Consider the following 15437-nt stretch of genomic DNA (forward strand, 5'->3'; position numbering starts at 1 on the left):
TCTTCCAATGATCGATTGGAATGATTTGGAGAAGAAGGCTTTCGCTCTTAATGCAAAGGCTATGAATGCCTTGTTTTGTGCACTTGATAAAAACGAGTTTAATCGTGTTTCGATTTGTGAAACCGCGTTTGATATTTGGCACACACTCGAAGTGACTCATGAAGGCACAAGTAGAGTGAAAGAGTCAAAAATCAATCTTTTGTTACACTCTTTTGAACTTTTCCGGATGAAACCGAGTGAGACTATTGGCGACATGTTTACCCGTTTCACGGATGTCGTCAACGGTCTAAAAGGACTCGAAAAAAGTTTTTCGGATTTTGAGCTCGTAAATAAGATTCTAAGATCCCTTCCTAAGAGTTGGGATCCTAAAGTCATTGCTATTCAAGAGGCGAAAGATCTAAACAACTTCCCTCTTGAAGAACTAATTGGGTCATTAATGACCTACGAGATGACTTGCAAAGCTCATGAAGAGCAAGAAGACATCCTTCCAAAGAACAGGAAGGATATGGCACTTAGAACTTTGGAAGACCACTTGAAAGAAAACTCAAGTGATGAGGACTGTGACGATGACTTGGCACTTCTAACAAGAAAATTTAAGAAATTCATTAAAAGAAACAAGTTTAAGAATGACACTAAAAATAAACTTGAACCCAAGAAGGACCAAGTTATTTGCTATGAGTGCAAAAAGCCGGGACACTACAAGAGTAATTGTCCCCAAGTCAAAAAGAGAACAACAAAGAAGAAGGCGCTCAAAGCAACATGGGATGATTCGAGCGCGTCCGAAGAAGAGGAGTCCAACACCGAGCAAGTTGCTCATTACGCCTTAATGGCCATCGGAGAAGAGAAACCTATACCATCGCAAGCTAGGAGCAAGAGATGGTACCTTGATAGTGGATGCTCAAGGCATATGACCGGAGATCCATCTCAATTCTCTAAGCTCACTAGCATAGACGAAGGCTATGTCACATTCGGAGACAACAATAAGGGTAAAATCGTTGGCAAAGGAACCATAGGTAACAAATCCAACTTCTTTATTGAAGATGTTTTGTTAGTTGATGGCTTAAAACTTAACCTCTTGAGCATTAGTCAATTATGTGATAAAGGATACATTGTCAGATTCGAATCTAATGCTTGCATCATTGAAAAACCACACAAAAACATGTCTATGATTGCATTAAAACAAAATAACGTATACACTATTGACATCAATGATTTGTGTAATGAAATATGTTTTTCAGTTTTGAATGAGGATGCTTGGCTATGACATAGAAGATTAGGTCATGCTAGCATGAAACTAATCACTCAAATATCATCTAAAGAACTTGTAAGAGGAATACCTCATATCAAGTTCATCAAAGATAATGTATGTGATGCTTGCCAATTAGGTAAACAAATTAAGGGTAGTTTCAAATCTAAGAATCAAGTAAGCACCTCTAGGCCCTTACAATTGATCCATATGGACTTGTTCAGACCAATCTCCACATCAAGACTAGGAGGTAGCAAATACGCCTTCGTCATTGTGGATGACTATAGCAGATACACATGGACTTACTTCTTAAAACAGAAAAGTGATTGCCTTAGATATTTTACCAAGTTTTGTAAACTTTCTCAGAATGAGAAAGGTTCTATGATTTCATCAATTAGAAGTGATCATGGTGGTGAATTTCAAAACCATGATTTCCAGGAATTTTGTGAACTCAATGGATACAACCATAATTTCTCTACTCCTATAAATCCTCAACAAAATGGAGTAGTAGAAAGAAAAAATCGAAATTTACAAGAAATGACAAGAACCATGTTGAATGAACACAACCTACCCAAATATTTTTAGGCCGAAGCCGTAAATACCGCATGCTATATTTTGAATAGAGTTCTAGTAAGACCCCTACTAACCAAAACTCCCTATGAGTTATGGAACAACAAGAAACCCAATGTTTCATATTTTAAAGTCTTTGTGTGTAAATGTTTTATCTTGAATGAAAAGGATAACCTAGGAAAATTTGATGCTAATTCCGATGAAGGAATCTTTCTTGGTTATTCTTCGGTTTCTAAAGCCTTTCGTATCTTCAATAAAAGAACCTTAATTATCGAAGAATCCTTTTATGTTGTTTTCAATGAGATTTCCGAAATCAGGAAAAATGATTTTGATGATGATGTTAATTTTGATTCCTTGAATTTAAATGAAACCCCTTCTCCAACTAGCAACTTAGATGCATCCACTTCCGAAACATCCTTACCCAAGGATTGGAAGTATGTAGATGCTCATCCCAAGGAGCTAATTTTAGGAGACACGTCAAAGGGGGTTCAAACACGATCTTCTCTTAAAAATTTTTGTGCGAACGCTGCCTTTCTCTCCCAAATTGAACCCAAATGTGTTGACGAAGCCATGAAAGATGATTCATGGATTATCGTAATGCAAGATGAACTGAATCAATTTGAGAGAAATGAGGTGTGGAAGCTTGTTCCTAGGCTGAATGACCACTTAGTTATTGGTACTAAATGGGTCTTCAGAAACAAGCAAGATGAAAATGGTATCGTGGTTAGAAACAAGGCTAGATTAGTGGCCAAAGGTTTCAACCAAGAAGAAGGTATCGATTACGAAGAAACCTTCGCTCCTGTGGCTCGATTGGAAGCCATAAGGATGCTCCTTGCCTACGCTAGTAGTAATAATTTTAAGTTATTTCAAATGGATGTTAAAAGCGCTTTTCTAAATGGCTTTATCTCCGAAGAAGTTTATGTTGAACAACCTCCTGGATTTGAAAATAATAGCTTCCCTAATCATGTGTTTAGATTAACTAAAGCTCTCTATGGTTTAAAACAAGCCCCAAGGGCTTGGTATGAGAGACTTAGTTCTTTTCTTATCGAAAATAATTTCACAAAAGGCAAGGTTGATACTACATTGTTCATCAAGAATTTTGAAAATAATTTTCTCATTGTCCAGATTTATGTTGATGATATTATCTTTGGCTCTACGAATGAATCTCTTTGTGAATCTTTTGCTAAAACTATGAGTCTTGAATTCGAAATGAGCTTAATGGGAGAATTAACATTCTTCTTAGGCTTGCAAATCAAACAACTACGCAATGACATCTTTATTAATCAAACTAAATATGCTATGAATTTATTAAAAAAGTTTAATATGAACAACTCAAAGGCTATTAACACTCCTATGAGCACCTCTACTAAGTTAGAAATTGATGAATGTGGAGAAAGCTTCGATAAAAAAACTTATAGGGGTATGATAGGAAGTTTACTTTACCTCACTGCAACCAGACCAGACATCATGTTCAGTGTAGGACTTTGTGCTAGATTTCAATCAAACCCTAAGATATCTCATCTCAAAGCAGTTAAAAGAATACTTAGATATCTTAATGGTACCACAAATCTAGGATTATGGTACCCAAAATCAAAGAATTTTGAGTTAATTGCTTATGCTAATGCGGATTTTGCTGGCTGTAAACTAGATAGAAAAAGCACATTAAGATCATGTCAATTTTTAGGACATGCCCTTGTTTCCTGGTCATTTAAGAAACAAAACTCGGTTGCACTATCAACAACCGAAGCTGAATATATTGCAACAAGTGCATGTTGTGCCCAAGTTGTATGGATGAAAAACACCTTAGAAGATTACAAAGTTAATCTTAAGAATATTCCCATTAAATGTGATAACACAAGTGCAATATGCTTGACTAAGAATCCTATACAACACTCAAGAACAAAACACATTGATATTAGACATCACTTTATACGAGATCATGTTACTAATCATGACGTAACCATAGAGTTCATTGATACTAAACATCAACTAGCTGACATTTTTACAAAACCTCTAAGTGAAGAACAATTTGATTTCATAAGAAGAGGATTAGGAATGTTGATGTGACATTTTTCGGACTTTATTGAATGATCAAATAACTTGATTGCCATGTGTTGAAATGTTTTGATTTTTGGAAAACTATAGCATAATCTTGTCCGAATGCATGAAAGAATTCATCTCATTTTCGGATTCGCTTAACAGTTGGACTGACAAAAATCAAACACACTATTTTGAAAAATATTTTTTTCCAAAATGGATTTGATAAAATGACTTTCCTCCATGCACAAAGGATTATAACAAAAAAGGGGAGAAGAAGTATTCAAAGCATTACACGTATTATGCCTTACTTTATATGCTTGATAACTTGCTTATATTGTTCTCCTGGTATCACATCTATTATGCTTTTTGTTGATGACAAAGGGGGAGAAATATATGAATTGATTTGATGCTATAAACATTGAAGCTATGATTATGCCATGCTTGCATCATCAAGAGATATATGAACATATGCCATATATAGAATATGCTATAAACACTGATGCTAATGATATCAAAATCTTAGTTCACAGCTTTACATGTTGATATCTTACAATATGATGAATTGTTACAATTACCATCATTCAAAATTGTTATGTAAGAATGAATGTCAAGTATTGACATCATCGTCAGAGATGTCGCTTGAATTCTTAGGTCTTGAATTCAAGAATGACTTATCTCAAGTATGGCATGTAGATAGGGGGAGTTAAGGTTAACTCTATTATCAATTGATTGTCATCATCAAAAAGGGGGAGATTGTTGAATCTCGGATTTGGATGATGAAGTCAATTGTCATTTGTTGTCTAACCTATATGTTGAGATAAGTGTGCAGGATTAACTACGATGAAAGTAAGACGTGCAGCAGGAGTTGCGCCGGAGTCATGACAATGATCACGTTGGGAGTTCGAGAGCTCGACGGAAGTTCGGATTGTCGTCGGAGGTTCTGCGGGAACAAATCCGAGAAGTCCATAAGCTTGCCAAAGAAGCTAGTCGGAACTCGCCAAGTGTATCGTCGCAAGTCCAGGAGTTTGCCGGAAGTCCGCAGGAGAATCACCGAGGGTTCATCGGATGATCGACGGAAGTTCGCCGGAAACTCGCCGGAAGATGCGATTGACGCACCGGAGCAAGCTGCAGAAATTGTCTTAGGATTTATCGTAGTTAGCACAATGATTAAGTTGGTAATGGGAGGTGATCCCATTGGCTTAATCTTGGGGCAATTGGGCCCCTGAAAGACCCAATTTGGGCCGAATGGATCTACCCATTCGGACCATGATTACTGTAGGAGGTGCAACCGCCCAAGCCAGGAGGTGCAACCGCCTGGGCTAAGTCTCCCAGGGAGACTGGGTGGTCCAACCGCCCCAGCCAGGAGGTGCAACTGCCTGGGCTCAGTCTCCAAGCGAGATTGGGTGGTGCAACCTCTCCTGACAAGAGGTAGCACCGCCTGAGCTCGGTCTTCGAGCTCTGGCAGAGAGGTGCAACCGCCCCTAACAGAGGTGGCATCGCCCAGAGGCTCAGTCTTCGAGCACTGCCAAGCGGTGCAACCGCCCTAGTCAGGAGGTGCAATCGCCTGATCCCGGAATTCCGGGAATTGACAGTTTTGAGCTCCAAATTTGAACTGGGTTGGGGCCTATAAATACCCCACCCATTCAGCACTGAAAGAAGTAACTAACACTCGAAATCTTGACATCTTTCTGTGATTCTTAGAGCTCAAAATTGTTGTAAAGGCCAAAAGTTCTCCTCCCTCTGTTCTTCAAGTTTTGAGTTGTAAAGAGAGGAGAGAAAATTTCTATAAGGGTTGTCTCCTAAGCCCGTCAAAAGGAGTGAAACTGTAAAAGAGTGGTTGGCCTTCGCCTATTGAAGGAAGGCCTCTAGTTGACGTCAGTGACCTCGTCGGTGGAGGAAGCCAAAAGTGGAGTAGGTCAAGATTGACCGAACCACTCTAAATCTCGGTTTGCATTTACTTTGAGCATATTATCTTTACTGCAAACTTCCTATGAAGCTTACTGCCTTCTGCGCTTTTACGATCAGGTTTCAAGCCTTTTACTTTCCGAATCAGCGTTTAGACGTAAATATGCTTTTTCGTACGATCATCATATTGTAGATTGCGTTTACATTTTGAGCTTTACCATAACTGCAAACTGCCTTCATACTCTTGCTTAAACTGCATCTTGCCTAATCAAGTGATTTACGAATCATCACTTAGACGTAAATCAGTTTCTTCGTACGAACGTCGGATTTCAGCTTGCGCCTATATTCTGGTTTTTCATCATAGCTACAAACTCCCTGCATAGATTAACTTTAATATCATCTTGCTTAGAATCGGATTTTACACAGAAATTGTTTTTATCGTTCGAACGCAGCTTTCGATTTTAATCGCAGAAAGTTTTCCACTGCACTAATTCACCCCCCCCCCCCCCCCCTCTTAGTGCTCTCGATCCTAACATAGGTAAGATCTCAAATCACAATATAGGTGAGCCTCGAGGGACTCGACCAACTCAACCTACATTGAGAATCGATTTCTTCCTATAACGATGGAAAGTCATGTAGGTCAATCTAATTATCTCATATTTACCGACTTAATATTATCGAGAAGAGGATTTTGTTTCGGTCTCCTAATATAATGTGTCACACATATACATATTTAATAGATATCAACATCACATGCAAATATTATTGAATCTTAGATTTTGATGATGAAACCAATTGATAGTGTTTATGATCTTATCTACGTTTTGAGTGACGTAGGAAGCTTCGATCAGGGAGAGATAATTAAAGCAGGAAGAATCATGTTAGGCCAGAGTGGAACATGTTCGAAGATTAGACGTTGAGCCAGAAGATCAGTCGACGTATCGACAGAAGGCCATGGGTTCGGGCATTGGGCTAAGAAGAGTAGAAATTACGCCAAGGAAATTGGAGTTGCAGAGGTCAACTAGCCGATTGGGCAATAGGTGACAAGAGAGGATGATATGTCGAAGAATCGGACGAGACGTCGATGAACAAATGACATGCCGGACAATATTTGATTAACTTTGTAATAATTATCTACATAGAAGTACGTTTAAGGTGTAATTGGGTTGGAATTGTTAGGATCGAGAGCACTAAGAGGGGGGGGGGTGAATTAGTGCAGCGGAAATCTTTCAGCGATTAAAAACGAAAGCTGCGTTCGATCGATAAAAAATGATTTCGATGTAAAAGCCGATTCTAAGATAACTTAAGATTAAGCGCAGTTTACGTCTGCACGCAGTTTTCGTCTGAACGCAGTTTGCGTCTAAACTCAGTTTACGTCTAAACTCAATTTACGTTTAAATGCAGTTTGCGTCTAAACACTGTTTGCGCAGTTTACGTCTAAATGCAGTTTTACGTCTAAACGTAATTTTACGTCTAAACGCAGGTTGCGTAGTTTACGTCTAAACGCAGTTTTACATCTAAACGCAGTTTGCGTCTAAACGCAGTTCTACGTCTAAACACAGTTTGCGCAGTTTACGTCTAAACGCAATTTTACGTCTAAACACAGTTTTACGTCTAAACACAGTTTTGGAAAGATCTGAACTTAGAAACTCGTTCGTAAAAGCACAGAAGATAGTTTGCAGTTATAAATGGAATCAGAATGTAAACGTAAACTGCAATATAAAGTTTGTACGAAAACACCGATTTACGTCTGAATGCAGATTCGGAAAGATCAGAACTTAGAGACTTGTTCGTAAAAGCGCAAAAGATAGTTTGCAGTTATAAATGGAATCAGAACGTAAACGTAAACTGCAATGTAAAGTTGTACAAAAAACATCGATTTACGTATGAATGCAGATTCGGAAAGATCAGAACTTAGAGACTTGTTCGTAAAAGCGCAGAGGGCAATAGCTATGTAGGAGGTTTGCAGTAATGATAAAGTGCTCAAAGTAAAAGCAAACCAGAGATTTAGAGTGGTTCGGTCAGTCTTGACCTACTCCACTTTTGGCTTCCTCCACCGACGAGGTCACCGACGTCAACTAGAGGCCTTCCTTCAATAGGCGAAGGCCAACTGCCCTTTTACAATTTCACTTCTTTTGACGGGATCAGGAGACAACCCTTACAGAACCTTTCTCTCCTCTCTTTACAACTCAAGACTTTGAAGAACAGAAGGAGAACTTAAAGGCTTTTGAACAATTTTGAGCTCAAGAATCACAGAGAAGATCAAGATTTCAGTGTAGGTCTCTTACTCTTTCTGTGCTGAATGGGTGGGGTATTTATAAGCCCCAACCCAGTTCAAATTTGGAGCTCAAAACGATCAAATCCCGGAATTCCGGGATCAGGCGGTTGCACCTCTTGACTGGAGAGGTTGCACCGCCTGGCAGAGCTCGGAGACTGAGCCCAAGCGGTTGCACCTCTCTGTCAGGGGCGGTTGCACCGCCTGAGTCTGGCTCGGAGACTGAGCCCCAGGCGGTGCCACCTCCTGACTGAGGCGGTTGCACCTCTCCTACTAGAGCTCGAAGACCGAGCTCAGGCGGTGCTACCTCTGTCAGGAGAGGTTGCACCGCCCAGTCTCGCTCGGAGACTGAGCCCAGGAGGTGCCACCTCCTGCCTGGGGCGGTTGCACCGCCCAGCTTCGCTGGGAGATCCTCTCCTGGGCGGTGCCACCTCCAACCCTAGCGGTGACACCTCTTTCACTATTTCAGCTCACTTGGTTTGGCTCCAAACTTGGCCCAAACCAGTCCGAACTTGAGCCTAATTGGCCCCTACTTGGGTTATAGGATTAACACCTAATCCTAACCCTAATTAACGTGCTAACTATGAATTTAAAGACATTTTCTAAGCTATTACAAAGTCCGCAAGTCAAGACTTCTTCTGGTGAGCTTCCGGCAAACTTCCGGCGGTCTTCCGATGAACTCTCGGAAACCATTCTGCGGACTCCCGGCAAGCTCCTAGACTTCACGATTTGATCTTAGCGAGTTCCAATGAGCTTCTTCGGCAAGCTCCGATCTTTCTCGGCGAGCTCCGGTAGCATTCCCGACGAACCTTCGGACTTCCGTCGAACTCTCGAACTCACAACAAATCCTTCGCGCTTTGACTCCGACACTTTGTTTCGCTTTATGTCTTCATCGTTATCATAGTTAATCCTGCACAATTAAAACAAAACTTCGATCGAGACAATTAATCCTAAGAAATTTAACCAAGTTGTCCGGCATGTCATTGGTCCCTCGACGCTTCGTCCGATTCTTCGGCGCATCATCCTCTCCTGCAGCCTATTGCCCAATCAGCCAGTTGACTCCGCAACTCCGATATCCTTGGCACAATACCCGCTCTTCTTGGCCAGATGCCCGAGTCCACAGCCCGAAGCCTTCTGTCGATACGTTGACCGATTCACCGGCCCGACGTCCAATCTTCTGACATGTTCCTTCGGCACAACATGATTTTCCTGCTTTAATTGTCTCATTCTGATCGAAGCATCCCGCGTCACTCAAAACGCAGATTAAATCATAAACATATATCAAGTAGTTTCATCATCAAAATATGAGATTCAACAATCTCCCCCTTTTTGATGATGACAACCACTTGATGACGGAGTTAAACTTAACTCCCGGAGTTTAAACAAACTCCCCCTATCAATATGGCATATTGATAGAACCTTGAATTCAAACTGAATCCAAGTCATTGCAATATTCATCATGAATACTTGCAACACGTCAACATGAACATATGCATAAACTTATGCATCACATGTCATGTCATCAACATACTTTCATCAACATACTTCTCCCCCTTTGTCATCAACAAAAAGGAGAAGTATCACAATCAATCGTTTGTGATATTGATTCAACTCATTGCATGAAAAACATAGTATCAAGTTTTATCATCATGCAATCTTGGAGCTAGAAGATTTAGTAAGTGTTACATCCTGCTTAGAACATTCATGCTATCAAGTTTTAGATATGCAAGTTTTATAGCATATAAGATAGCACTTTTGGTAATGTTCAAGATAGCAAGTTCTACATCATGCAAGCTAGCAAATTAAAGATGTTCAAGAAGGCAACTCTTGCTTCTTGAAAATTTTGTTCACTTTGCTAGATGCACAAGTTAGCATTTTTGCCTCTTGAGATAGGCAAGATAGCACATTTGCTTCTTTTGAGATAGCAACTTTTTGCTTCTCTTTAGACCAACAAGCTAGCAATTTTTACGATATACAAGTTTCACAATATATAAGCTAGCAAAAATTTCGAAAGCAAATGCAAGATAGCTTTCTTGTGTAAGCTCATGATTCTTGCTTCCTATTGCAATGTGCAAATTGCAAGTTTTGCTTCTTGAGATATTCAAGATAGTGATGTTTAAGAAGACAATTTTTCTTCTTGAAATAAGCAAGTTAGCAATTTTTACTACTTAAGATAGGCAAGCTAGCAATCAAGTTTTTGCATCTTCTTGACTTGTACAAGCTAGCTATCTCCCCTTTTGTCATTGTCAAAAAGAAGGGAAAAACCCTTTACATCAATTTTTAAATCATGATAAAGGTTAGTATCAATCTTATTTGTGCATCATTATATTTTCAAATTAAAACATGCACATTTTCAAAACATATAAACTCATTATTATATGCATGATTCCAAATCATCATTCATATTATTTCAATCATTGTTTCAATCACCACTTATAGCTTATCATGCACAATATATAAAATCATCTAACATGATACAATCATTTATTTTCAAAATATTTATCACTATTTTAATGTATGATAATGAAGTATTCATGATACCGAACATTAAATCAATATTTTTTAAGTATTTATCACTTCATTTTAATTATGATTCCAAACATTTATCATTTAAAGCATTCATGATACACATCATAATAAAAAGCATATGCATCATTCCAAATCATAAATATTTCAAATCATCATGGTATTAATTTGTCACATTGCATCCTACCATGCATGATCGAAACTTCTCATTTGCATACATCAAAATAAATTCATGAATATTTCATGCATTCATATAATCACTTGAGGAATATTGAAAAGAAATAATTGGGTGATGAGATGAATATTTCATGAGTACAAAGAATTGCATAAAAATCATATCATGAATACAAGGAATACAAGTCACAATCATTCAAGAGAAAAATCATCATTCATTTTTAATTCATTCAATTTGATAAATCAAGATCATGATTTTGATAAAACTCATTTCAAATTTAAATCATTAAAATCATTTTTATGGCTCACAAAATTTATATAGAATTCCCCACTTGTGGATTTACACTGTGGTTTTTATTTTGATGAGTTGAGTTCAGATTGTATGAATTATCGAGTGATGTGTGCTATGTATATGAATTGCACAGGGTTATGAATTAGTAGATTATAGAAGTGAAAATTTTGATCTGAATGTTTTCTTAGTGACCTCAAATGTGTGTTTGGATCCTGGGTTAGTTGTGATGAAGATTTTAAATATTATCGATATATTTTGTGGGGGCGTGACAGAGGTGGTATCAGAGCATGATTTGAGAATCACTAAGAATATTATCTTTATTTGAGGTTTATTGACTGTCATCAGAGATTGATCAAAGAAAATGTTCTTTGATGTTTTAGCAAGCGAGGATGACGAGATCATCTGGTTCTCCTGTTGCATCTACTGCTGATCAATTGAGTGGTATTATGCGGACTTTGGAGACTATGGCACAAGTGATGCAACAACAGCAACAACCTGTCCAACAAGGAAATAATGATGGGACAGAGACATCAAACCAGACGGGGTTGGGAATTGGACAGTTTAAGAAGCTTAGTCCTCCCAGTTTCAGTGGTGAGTCTGATCCAATGGTGGCGAAACGATGGATGATGTAGATAGAGAAAATATTTGATGCCTTAAGTTACTCTGATGAACGAAATATTTTTCTTGCCACCTTTATGCTGGAAGGTGAAGCTGAATACTGGTGGAGAATGATTAAGAGGATGTCTGAAATCAAATATGAGCCAATGACTTGGAAGTTATTCCAAGAAAAGTTTAACGACAAATATTTTTCAGATTGCATGAGAGAGCAAAAAGAATTGGAGTTCTTGAATCTTATCCAGGGAAGTATGACGGTTACAAAGTATGAATCTAAATTCACTGAGCTCTCCAGGTTTGCCACACATATGACTGATGATGAATCTAGAAAGGCAAGAAGGTTTGAAAGGGGATTGCGGCCGGCAATAAGAAGCCGAATGTCAGCTTTAAAATTACAAACATATGCTGATACGGTAGAAAGAGCCTTGAAAATTGAAAGAGACATGGAGGAAATTCAAGAAATCATTGGCAAGAACAAAAGGGGCAAATTTACTAGCCAAAGCAGGAGAGAAAATGAATATGAAGATAGTAACAAGAGGTTTAAGACATCTGGATTTGAGAAAAGGAAACCATTGGGGAGGACTCAGTTATGTGCAAAATGCGGATTAAATCATGAAACAAGTCGGTGTTTTCGGGTGACTGGAGCATGTTTTGGTTGTGGAAAGCTAGGTCATCAAATAAGAGATTGCCCACTGAACAAGAAGAAAGAGCCACTGCCTCCTAGACCCTCAGTCCATGCTAGAGTGTACGCTATCACTGAACAAGATTCTAAAGCTTCTAAGTCAGTGGTGGAAGGTATTCTTCATGTTTCTAAAAGAAATGCAAAAGTTTTGTTTGATCCCGGCTCCAACTTATCTTTTGTTTCACAATACTTTGCTTGTCACTTGGATATTCTACCTAAACCCCTGGATTATATGTTATATGTAACAACTGCTGTTGGAGATTCATTGGCAACAAACTTGGTCTACCCATCTTGTTTGATCTCTATTGGAGACCACGAACTCCTTGTTGATTTGATTCTCCTAGAGATCCAGGGTTTTGATATTATACTTGGCATGGATTGGTTATCTTCTCATCACGCTAGTATTGATTGTTACAAAAAAATAATTACTTTCTGCATACCAGATCAGCCTATATTTTTCTTTGAGGGCATTAAGCATGATTTACCTCCTTGCTTGATATCAACACTTCAAGTTTATCGTCTTATGCAGAAAGGTTGTTTTTGTTATATGGTGTGTGTAAAGGAGCATTCAAATCAGGAAACCCACCTAGATGAAATTTCAGTGGTCAAAGAATTCCCTGATGTATTTCCAGATGACTTGCCTGGTTTACCTCTAGATAGAGAGGGTGAATTTGCTATTGATCTAGTTCCCAGTACAACCCCAATATCTAAGCCTCCCTACAGAATGGCACCACTCGAGCTAGAAGAGTTAAAGAAGCAAATACAAGAATTATTAGATAAGGGTTTCATACGACCCAGTGTATCTCCATGGGGTGCTCCAGTACTATTAGTGAAGAAGAAGGATGGAACATTGAGGCTTTGTATTGATTATAGACAGTTGAATCAGGTGACCATCAAAAACAAATATCCCATACCTAGAATTGATGATTTGTTTGATCAACTGCAGGGTGCACAAGTATTCTCTAAGATTGACCTGAGGTCAGGTTACTATCAGTTGAAGATCAAGGAGGAGGATATTTCAAAAATAGCTTTCAGAACTCGATATGGTCATTATGAATTCTTAGTGATGCCTTTTGGTCTGACAAATGCCCCTGCAGCTTTTATGGAACTGATGAATAGGATATTTCAACCGCTCTTGGATATCTGTGTAATTGTATTTATTGATGACATATTGGTGTATTCAAAGAGTAATCAGGAGCATGAGGAACACTTGAGAGATGTGTTGTCCATACTAAGAGAAAAGAAGTTGTATGCGAAGTTTAGCAAATGTGAATTTTGGTTGAATGAAGTTGCTTTCTTAGGCCATGTGATTTCAGGGAAGGGTATATCTGTTGATCCAAGGAAAATAGAAGCTGTAGTTGAATGGGAAGTACCAACAAATGTAACAGAGGTTAGAAGTTTCTTGGGCATGGCAGGTTATTACAGGAGATTTGTGGAGGGATTTTCTCGAATTGCTCAACCTCTCACCAAACTCACTAAGAAGAATATGAAATTTGTATGGGGTGATGACTGTGAGCAAAGCTTTCAAGAGTTAAAAAGAAGATTGACTAGTGCCCCTATTCTCACTATTCCAAGTGGTAGTGAGGGATTTGTCGTTTATACTAATGCTTCAAGAAAGGGCCTAGGATGTGTTTTGATGCAGGAAGGGAGAGTAATTGCTTATGCTTCTAGGCAACTTAAAGGTTATGAATTGAATTATCCAACTCATGATTTGGAATTAGCAGCAATTATTTTTGCTCTAAAGATTTGGAGACATTATTTGTATGGTCGGCAGTTTGAAATCTTTACTGATCACAAGAGTTTAAAATATATTTTCACTCAGAAAGAGTTAAACATGAGGCAACGAAGATGGATAGAACTTCTGAAGGATTATGATTGTGCCATCCGTTATCACCCGGGCAAAGCCAATGTTGTAGCTGATGCACTTAGTAGGAATGGTTGTGAAGCAATGTAAGTTATTAGAAGAAAATTTTGATTTAAAAGCATTGAGGAAAGAGCAAGACTCGATGATATTGATGGCCTCAATTCAAGTGCAATCCGATCTTATTCAACAAATTAAGGAAGGACAATTACGAGATCCACATTTAATCTATTTGAGGAATGAAGTAGAAAAGGAATTGAAGCCACAATTTCAAGTTTCAAATGATGGTCTATTGAGATTTGGGGAGAGGGTATGTGTACCAAATGAACCAGATATCAAGAATCAAATCCTAAAGGAAAGTCATACTTCAAAGTACACCATACATCCTGGGAGCACTAAGATGTATAGAGATCTTCAAAGTCATTATTGGTGGGAAGGCATGAAGAAGGAAATTGCAATGTATGTTTCAAAATGTTTGACTTGTCAGCAAATCAAAGTAGAACACCAAAGACCTGGAGGGTTGTTACAACCTTTAGATATTCCTAAATGGAAATGGGAATGCATTACTATGGATTTTGTTTCAGGACTACCCAGAACCTCTAAAAAGCATGATGCTATTTGGGTTATCATTGATAGGTTAACAAAATCTGCACATTTCCTACCGATTAATATGACTTATTCGCTTGATAGACTTGCAGATTTATATGTTAATGAAATAGTAAGATTTCATGGTATTCCAAAGGCGATTATCTCTGATAGAGACTCCAGATTTCTCTCTAGATTCTGGAGAAGATTGCAGGAGTCGATGGGCACTAAAGTTAAGTTTAGTACTGCATATCATCCTCAGACTGATGGTCAGTCAGAAAGAACAATTCAAACACTTGAGGATTTGCTCAGAGCCTATGTTATGGATTGGAAAGGTGAATGGGATAAGGATATTTCACTTGTTGAGTTCACGTATAATAATAGTTATCATTCAAGTATTCAGATGGCTCCTTATGAAGCTTTATATGGGTGAAGGTGCATAACACCTATATGTTGGGAGGAAGTTGGTGACAGAAAGCTGTTAGCACCGGACAAGGTACAAGAAACTACCGAGAAAATTCAAGTTATAAGAAAAAGGCTAAAAACTGCTCAGAGTCGTCAAAAGAGTTATGCCGACAATAGAAGGCGAGATATTGAGTTTGAAGTTGGAGAATTTGTATTCTTAAAAGTCTCCCCTTCCAAAGGCATTATAAGGTTTGGGAAGAA

This window comes from Musa acuminata, chromosome BXJ2-9 (genome assembly GCF_036884655.1).
Source record: "Musa acuminata AAA Group cultivar baxijiao chromosome BXJ2-9, Cavendish_Baxijiao_AAA, whole genome shotgun sequence".
Taxonomy (NCBI): Eukaryota; Viridiplantae; Streptophyta; class Magnoliopsida; order Zingiberales; family Musaceae; genus Musa; species Musa acuminata.